Source organism: Procambarus clarkii, chromosome 51 (genome assembly GCF_040958095.1).
Source record: "Procambarus clarkii isolate CNS0578487 chromosome 51, FALCON_Pclarkii_2.0, whole genome shotgun sequence".
NCBI classification, from domain to species: Eukaryota; Metazoa; Arthropoda; class Malacostraca; order Decapoda; family Cambaridae; genus Procambarus; species Procambarus clarkii.
The window spans coordinates 29,692,236-29,702,606 of record NC_091200.1 but is presented as its reverse complement, the minus strand read 5'-3'; positions in this window follow the sequence as shown (position 1 = coordinate 29,702,606).

Genomic DNA, 10,371 nt, shown 5'->3' with positions numbered 1-10,371 from the left:
ACTGCCATGTCACAGGCAGGCTAACACACTCAACAGTGCCCGTTCGGGAGTGACTTAAAGCTTCCTCAGAGCAAACTCGTGGAGAGACTATGGCTGCCTTGGGTAGACTGCCCCATCGTCCAATACAGCAGTCCCAGGTCAACTCTGTAATCAGACACGTCATTAGTGCTGGGGACACTCTAGGGCACCTCACTTACAGGCTTAGACACAAACATCCACCTATCTACTCCATAAATGGCATTGCTGTCTAAGCGCCACCTCACCAGAGGTCAGCAGCGGCTATGTTATGAGCTGGTAAAAACGGGAATCCAGCCCCTGTGGCCGGTATATCCTGTCCTCACTAGATGGTGTCGTCCATTTGGAGGGGGTTTCGGGAGCTGACTCACAGATGGCGTTGTCGTCACGGCTCCGTGCTACGACGCTGGACTCGGGTCTGTAACATCTCCCCACCAAAAAGAATTTGGTTTGGGTTTCTATAAAGAAAAAAAGAAATTAAATTAGTACGTGGATACAACTCCAAGCGGACTCACGTACACTAAGAACTGGAATGGCGAGGATGTCTTGTTTGCAGAACTGTCCTAGTGAGAAACCCTGGCACAAAGGAAACTTGAAGATGGAAGGCAATGATCTGCCTGTGTGACGGGGTGAATCGACACTTCCCTGTGTCGCGGCACCGTTGATGGCTGGTCACAGACGGCATTTCTGGTACCGGTCCGGTAGTCCTTCAGGGAGACGGGAACCTGGAATACAGGGGTTTGATTATTTAGAGTGACAGCGACAGTGGGTAAGTCAATACTTGCTGCATACGCCCCTACTAGGCCCACACCTAGTTCCAGCAGAGCTGCTTGTACACCGCAGATGGTGTCTGCTCTGCCACCGTCAGGTCGACCAACGTTCCGTATAACGCTGAATCCAGGCTCAGCAATCACACGGGGGGTGTCAACCTGTCGGAAACAGTCACTCATAATATCACATCTCATACCTCCTGTATCTGCCATCACCTTCCAGGTTCCTTCTTTGACTGCAACACTCACAGTGCACGTCTCTAATCCCTGGGATCTCTTCACGATGTTCAAGGGAGCCATCATCTGTCGGGTCGTCCACTGGTCCTTAATGAGAACACACACGGGAAGAAGACAAAATACTGCTAATAAACATATGGCCAACCGAGGGATAAGCTTCCTGAGCCTGTAATGTCCATAGCCGGCTATATCCATTAGCCTGGTTTGGACCGAAGAGGGCACTGTCATGTTCACAGAAAATGGTACCATCCGTTTTCTATGTGTGGCGGAGCAGACGCCAGAGAGAGGAGGTAAACAAGAGAGCATACAGGACGCCCGCCAAGCTTGGTAGCTACTAGTCATGTAATCGTTTATAAGTATTAAAGTCAGTAACCAAGTCATGACTTTACATCAACCCTACAACCAAGACTTCCTCAGTAACACACAAACACGACATTGGCGACGAGGATGAACTGTGAACGCAGGTATTTGTTCAGTTTCAAACACAAGGGAGAAGCATGCTGCCTGGAGGAGGAAGAGAAGCTGTGAGCGCCATACCCGATGCTGTATGCTAACCGATGCTGTGTACTAACCAATGCTGTGTGCTAAACGATGCTGTGTGCTAACCAATGCTGTGTGCTACCCAAGCTGTGTGATACCCAAGCTGTGCTGAAGAAACTGTGTACTGAGGAATCTGCCGACGTTGTGTACGAAACGACGCTTTGATGTGTACAAAACCTGATGTTTTGGTTACGAAACGACGCTTCGTGCTACAAAATTCATCACACTGAACCAACCAACTGCTGTACCAACTGCTGTACCAACTGCTGCACCAACTGCTGCTGCTACCAACTGCTGTGCCAACTGTTGTGCTGCTGCTGTGAGTAGGAACAACACATGTACACAAGGCTAGGTAAGAAGTCAGTTGCTGCTATATTGTGCACTGTTGTGAACTTTTGCATTAAAATGCTTGTGTGCTTTGCAAAATTAAAGTAATTACAGTGAATTCTTGACTAACATATTCAGTGCAGTAAGTGTTTAATATTCTGAGGAACATTTAAGTGATAAGTTACATTTATTCAGTAAAAATGGCAAATATACCTCAGTTTCCTGCATTTGATCCTGACTGTGACCAGACAAACCTGTCACAGAGGTGGGTCAAATGGCTTAAAAGGTTTGAAAATTTGTTGATAGTTTCTGACATCAAAAGTGCTGAAAGAAAGCGTGCCTTTCTACTTCATTATGCAGATGATAGAGTTTGTGACATCTTTGACACACTGAAAGACACTGGTGGTGCCAAAGATTATGACACTGCCAAAGCCAAACTAACAGAGCATTTCAAACCAAGGCAAAATACTGCAATGGAAATTATGCATTTCAGGAGAGCAAAACAACTCTCTAATGAAACTGTGATCAATACCACACACGTCTGCAGGGTTTAGCAGCCCATTGTGAGTTTCCTGATGTTGACAAAGAAATCAAACAGCAAATAATTGAAACATGCACATCTACACGTTTCCGTCGAAGAGCTCTAGAACTTGTTGATGATGAAAGTTCTCTTACCAAGATACTGGATATTGCTCGTCGAATGGAAGATGCTGCACGTGATGCTCGTGTCATGGAGTGCAGTGCCAACAACGGTTCTGCCACTGTTACTAACAGTGATGAGGTATGTAAGGTTCAGGGAGGACATCGTAATCAAAGAAGATATGCCAAACCTAACAGTAAATTTAGCCGAGAACCACGTCACAACTGGGGTCAAGGAACAAAGCAGTCACAACGACCCACATCAGAGGGTGTCAACAATAAATGTTACAATTGTGGAGGAGACTACCCACACCAAGATAATGTTTGTCCTGCTCAAGGTAAGAAGTGCTATGAGTGTGGAAAACTAGGTCATTTTGGTGCTAGGTGTCGTTCTGCACTAAAGAAACCACAGTCAATGAATAAAAGCACTGTACGAGGATCAGGTCATAGGGGTCGAGGTGGTAAACACAATATTGCACCTCATATCCAGAATGTTAATAATATACAAGACAACATTTCATTACAACCAGTCTCAGATGACAGTGAATGTGATTATACTTATGGAGTACAAGCAATCACAGAATGGAATGATCTTCCAAACAACCCAGAGACATGTGTATACATTGCTGGTATTTGTCTCAAAGTTCTCATTGACACTGGATCATACATTGACACCATTGCTGAGTGCCACTATGAGAAATTTAAAAAACAGTTCCCAAAGCTTGAGAACTATAATGGCAAAGCCACTGCCTATGCTTCAAAGGTAGCCTTGCCAGTGATTGGAACTTTCACTGCAGAGATTAAGTCAAAGAATGCAATGCTCATTACTACATTCCATGTTGTTAGGAATGCAAAGGAGTCTTTACTCAGTTACAAGACTTCAACCAAATTGGGGCTACTTCAGCTTTCTAATGCTGTAGCAGTGGAATCTGCAAACAATGTTGATGCTATTGTTGCTGAATTTTCTTATCAATTTAAATCCATAGGTTGTTATACTGATAGCAAAGTACATCTGCATATCAACCCAGATGTAATTCCAGTTGCCCAACCACATCGCCGACAACCATTCCATACTCGCAAGAAAGTCGATGCCGAACTGGATAGGCTGATGGAACTAGATATCATTGAACCAGTAACAGGCCCAACACCATGGGTAAGCCCAATTGTCACTCCACCAAAGCCGAAGAATCCAGATGAGATACGCATTTGTGTGGACATGCGTGTTCCCAACAAGGCAATAATGCGTGAACGCCATCCTACACTGACTGTAGATGATATGATCTACCGCTTGAATGGTGCAACTGTATTCAGCAAGTTAGATTTAAACAAGGGCTATCATCAGTTTGAACTTGATGATGAGAGTCGCTTCATCACAACGTTTACGACACATCGAGGTCTGTATAGGTACAAGCGCCTGAGTTTTGGTATCAACAGTCCTGCCGAGGTATTCCAGCACATCATCAGCCAGGTATTGCAAGACATACCTAATGCTGACAACATGTCTGATGACATCATTGTTTATGGCCGTACCCAAGCTGAACACGACAAAGCTCTTCGTGCAACATTGCAACGCTTACGAGAAAAGAATCTGACGTTAAGCCGAGCAAAGTGTGAGTTCAATCAACATAAAATTCAATTCTTTGGACATGTACTTAGTGACAAAGGTCTGTCTCCAGATCCTAAGAAAGTTGCAGATATCAAGAATGCTGCACGTCCTTCAACGTCCACTGAGGTACATAGTTTTCTGGGAATGGCAAACTACTGTTCTCGCTTCATTCCCGATTTTGCTACCATTACGAAGCCTCTACGTGAGCTCCTGAAGAAAAACGCATCATGGTACTGGAGCGATATCGAGCAAAATGCATTTGATGCTGTGAAAGATGCACTAGTAGAGAATGCGACTGCTGCGTATTTTGATCCATCAATGGACACTGAGTTAACAGTGGATGCTAGTCCTGTTGGATTAGGTGCTGTTTTAGCCCAACACAAACCTGGTCAACCAGATTCCAGAGTAGTAATTGCCTACGCCAGCCGTTCTCTCACAGATGTTGAGCAACGATACAGTCAGACAGAGAAGGAAGCTCTTGCTCTTGTATGGGGCTGTGAACACTTCAATGTGTATCTGCTTGGTGCACCCTTCACCACGATAGTCACTGACCACAAACCGTTGGAGACCATCTTCAATAATCCAAAGTCCAAACCACCAGCTCGCATTGAGAGATGGGCTCTTCGTCTGCAACCATACAACTTTACGGTGAAATACAAGCCGGGTGCAGGCAATCCCGCTGATTACATCAGTCGACATCCTGCCAACAGTTTCACCATCACCAAGCATCAGCAAGTTGCCGAAGAATATGTACACTCTGTAACCTGTGATGCAGTCCCTAAGGCTCTTACTCTTGATGAAATCCGTACTGCAACCCTAGAGGACCCAACTCTGCAAGCAACAGTGGATGCATTGACTAAGAAAAAGTTTCCATGCATCCCACCCTCAGGAGTTGACCAAGATGCATTCAAAGCACTTGAACGCATCCAGACAGAATTAAGTGTTACGCAACAACGCGACACCGTGCTGCGAGGTACTCGTATCGTGATTCCAGCTGTTCTCCAGCAACGTGCTCTGAAGCTTGCACATCAAGGACACCAAGGTCTTGTTAGGACCAAACAGCTGCTACGAGAAAAGGTGTGGTTTCCTGGCATTGATCGTCAAGCAAATGATATGCATGATGCCTGTGCCCCTTGCCAAGCTGCAGTGGATACTTCAAGACCAACACCTCTACAACCTTCACCACTACCTGCTGCACCATGGACGGAAGTATCGATGGACTTCTGCGGACCGCTACCAACTGGAGAGTACTTGATGGTAGTCATTGATGATCACTCACGTTATCCAGAAGTAGAAATCATCAATTCCACATCTGCAAAGGCCGTCATCCCGAAACTCGACAAGATCTTTTCAAACTTTGGCATTCCTGAAGTTGTCAAGACGGACAATGGACCGCCATTCAATGGACAAGACTTTGTCAACTTTGCTGAGCATATTGGATTCAAACACCGCCGTGTGATGCCACTACATCCTCAAGCAAATGGAGAAGTTGAGAGATTCATGCAACCTCTCATGAAAGCGGTACGCTGTGCTCATGCCGAAGGACGATCCTGGAAACAAGCTATGTATGCTTTTTTCAGGAACTACCGTGCAACACCACATGGAACACTGGGCAAGTCGCCTGGCGAACTTTTATTTGGACGTCCTATGAGAATCGCACTACCCGTCATGCCAGCCGAGGTAACGGATAAACGTCTCGCTCAGAAGGATGCACTAGCCAAGGGCAAAATGAAAATTGCTCATGATCAACGTGCAAAGGAACAATTCATAAAGGTTGGAGATACTGTTCTCGTTAAAAAGAAAAAAGAGGGAAAGCTAGATATGCCGTATGATACAAAACCATATAAAGTGATTAGTGTAAAAGGAACTATGGTAACAGCGAGTAATAGAGATCATAGTATAACACGTAATATGGCCTATTTCAAAGTGATTCCAACTAGTGTAGAAAATGATGAAGTGCAAAGTCGTGCAAAAGAAAAAGAAAAAAATAGTTATAACCCGACAAACAATTCATCAAGGGATGTTATTGCATTTAAGGACTCTCGTCCTAAACGTCATGTTAAACGCCCTACACGATTTGATGATTAATTGTGTTCCTATGTAATGAAAAGTATTTACTTATTATGCTAAACTAAATTTAATATTGTTTGAATAATGCAGATCTCTCATTCAATATTTTGTAACTTTGTATTACAGTTTCTTTCATGTTTGTTTAACATTGCATATGTATTTTTAACATTGAAATCCTTTGTGGAAAAGATTAAGTTGTTTAAATTCTTTGTGTGCTTAATTAATGTTAAATGTATGCAGTATCTCTTGATATGTTAATAACTTACTTTGTGTCAATAACTTTGCTTTGTGCTACACGCATGGTAGACATCCTGTATTCATTCTTTTTAAAGAAAAGGAGGGATGTCATGTTCACAGAAAATGGTACCATCCGTTTTCTATGTGTGGCGGAGCAGACGCCAGAGAGAGGAGGTAAACAAGAGAGCATACAGGACGCCCGCCAAGCTTGGTAGCTACTAGTCATGCAATCGTTTATAAGTATTAAAGTCAGTAACCAAGTCATGACTTTACATCAACCCTACAACCAAGACTTCCTCAGTAACACACAAACACCACAGGCACTATAACCTTCGCACATACCTCACATACCTCCGACGTCTGGGGAATTTCTGACCGGTTCAGTATACATTGTACTTTGCCATACCGCAAGTACTCGTCCGCCTTCACTCCAGACTCTTGGGTATCCGTGGGTGCTTGTACACGAGGCCTCTCTTCTCGCTCAGTCGCTTCTGCCTCCTTAACCTCATGTTCCTTGTTGGGAGAAGAATCAGGAGACTCTGCTAGAATACTGTCAATCTGTAGGCGAGAGGAAGGATTAAACATGTTATCTAATTCCGGGTCTGTCTGTACCTGGATATTAGCAATGCCTGCTGTTACCTTTGACCTTGCTGTTCCGGCTGGCTTGTCCACAATCTTGGGATGATTGTTGCTCCAATCTGTCATCAAGTCGTTGGCTAGTATCACGTCAATCCCAGCTATAGGTAAGGTATCAACTACTGCCAACGCACATGTGCCGCTGAAGTAAGGCGAGTCTAGATGTACCGGCACTAAGGGGGGCAATGTACCGCGTCCTAGGAAACCCAACCAGGACAACCTTTTGTCTCCCGTCTACACTCATTCCGTCGGGTAACGAGTTTCTCACGATCAGGGACTGGGCTGCTCCACTATCTCTGAGCACTACAACTGATCTACTAGTATGATCACTCGATACATACCCGCCTGAAGTGTGAGGGGCAAACAATCTTGGTTCATAGACTGGCTTCCTGCTGGTGGTGTCACACAGCTCATCAACATCCCCTCCCTACGTGGGCCGCTACCTCTTCTTCCTCGGCACATAGCAGCTACATGCCCTTTCTGCCCACAAGTCCAACACACCATATTCCTCCTCGGACTCCGGTGTTTCGGACTGTTAGGACTAGTCCTTCGAGAGCTACTTGGGGGTGTCTTCACAGCGCTTTGTGGGACGGGTCTCTCTCTTCCTGACGAGGCTTGCCATACAGACGAGGGTAATTCTTCGGGACATACCTAGTGGAAGACCTATGTGTCAAGATGTACTCTTCAGCCATGGTGGCTGCCGCACGTAAGGACTCTTCCTGCTGTTCCTCTAAGTACGTCTTTAGATCTCCAGACAGACAGTCTTTGAAGTCCTCTAACAGTATGAGCTGCTCAAGGTCTTCTTTGGTCTCCACCTTCCGAGAAGCACACCACTCTTGGAAAAGCCATTCCTTGATTGTTGCGAATTCGGTGAACGTGTGCTCCGAGGTCTTTTTCAGGTTCCTGAACTTCTGCCTGTAAGCCTCAGGCACCAATTGGTAAGCCATGAGCACTACCTTCTTCACCTTGTCGTAATCGCCGGAGTCATCAAGGGACAACGTGGAGTAGGCAATTTGGGCCTTACCAGTCAAGACGGACTGTATCACAATGGCCCAATTCTCCTTTGGCCACTCCAAAGAGGCTGCGACTTTCTCGAAGGCCGCAAAGAACTTCGAAACTTCCTTCTCGTTGAACTTCGGGACCATTTTGATATTCCTCACCGGATCGAAACTACTTGTCTCCATTGTTCGCCTCCTACCGCCTAATCGCAATACTTCTAGCTCATGTTGTCTCTCTTTTTCTTTTTCTTCTCTCTCTCGCTCTTCTCTTTCTCGTTTCTCTCTCTCTTTCTCGCTCTCTTTCTCGTTTCTCTTCTCTTTCTCGCTCTTCTCTTCTTTCTTCTCTTTCTCCCCTTCTTTCCTTTCTTCTAATTCTAAACTCCTCATCTCCAATTCTTTTTCTAGTTTCTCTCTTTCCATTTCTAATTTCTTCCATTCTCTCTCGCGATTTATTTCCAAGGCACGCATTTTGACAGTTAGCAAGCTTATATTCAGCTCACCTGCATCGCTTTCAATGTCACTGCCCTTATCTTCCTTTTCAGTGGAAGCTACTTCCTCACTTTCTTTTATACTATGTGCCTCGCTTTCCTGTTTCTTCTCGGCCTTCAAATGCCGGTGAATCTTGGACAAGATCTCCACACGGGAATCACTGGCACGTATCTTTATCTCCAGATAGGCACTTACTAATACAAGTTCTGGTTTTCCCAGATATTTTAATCTGGCAAGACAGTCCTCCTCGTTCAGAAAGGCCTGAACATCATCCAGAGTGTCGATGGTCGCTTTTTCTGCCATTGTCACTAAGATGGAGCACTAGCACTTAACACACCACTTCACTTTAGCACTTAACACATCGAGCACTGTACTACGCCAATATTGCACTTTATCGCACCTAATACCGCACTTGCCAATATTGCACTGAATCACACCAAGCACCGCACAGGACGTATAACGTCCTAATAGTCTCAAACAGGGGGAATTATTTACAAGGAATTGCGCTACATCACCACCCCGGTCAAACATACTTGACAAGGGGTCGGATCCCGCTGGAGATGCCAATTATGGTACGGCCCTATTGGGTCGCAACCGGGTTCTTCTCTGTTGTTATTAGAGTTTGGGTACCCGGCCCCAAGCTAGTAGTGGCTTTCAAGGGGTGCGTTCCATAACGCAAGTTAAATTAAAGGGGAAGGGATACAAATGCACTGCTTTTGTATATATATTGCTACCACCACCATAAATATATCACAGTCACACGTGGGGTTGCTATAACTACACTTATTATATACAAATTAGTCTTCCTCTGAAGACACAGGATGCTCCACGGTGCTCAAGATGAGTAGCCCTGGTTCTCTTCATCGTGGCCCACGATGAATCCTCTGATTCTCTCGGCGAATCTACCCCGGCCACAGGCCAGCCGAATCACAGTCCCACTGGGTGCACCGTCGTGGAGGCCTTCAACCACAAATCCAGCCTGTAGCTGGCAGGTTCCGATCAGCTCCGCTGTGTAGGCCACTCCACGATCGATACTAGGGTTGCGAGCCCTAGGCAGGAGCCCCGTGTGATTCCGCAGATCACTCTCCTCTCTCTGCACCACAGTGGCTAGTCTCTTCCACCAGCCAGCCTCCAGATAAGACGATTCCTGGTACTGCCACGTCACAGGCAGGCTAACACACTCAACAGTGCCTGTCCGGGGGTGACTCACAGCTTCCTCAGAGCAAACTCGTGGAGAGACTATGGCTGCCTTGGGTAGACTGCCCCATCGTCCAATACAGCAGTCCCAGGTCGACTCTGTAATCAGACACGTCATTAGTGCTGGGGACACTCTAGGGCACCTCACTTACAGGCTAACCCAGCAAACAATTTTAGGTTGCCACAACATATCTGGAAAGTATTTGAAAGGATTGGAAACGTTTGTTTTATCGTATCAGATACGATATTGTGTGTGGACTTAAATAGGTTTCCAAAACTTATAACCAAAACCTACGTATCTAACACTAATTTGAGATGTTGTGGCAACTTTACAATCCTAACATGAGTCATTCATAATCCATTCATACAGCAATATGAATCTCTTATGAAAGGTTTGAGCCTATAATCTGAACCCTTTTCACATCTTTGTGTTTAAAGTTAAATTTCTTGAAATTAAATTATATTATTTTATATTATATTATTTTTATTATATTTTATTTTATATTATATTATTATTTTCAATTTAAATATTAAAACCAATTTAAGGGTAAAAAAAATCTAATAATTTATATTTCTTTTATTATTTACTAACAATTATAATTATTAACTA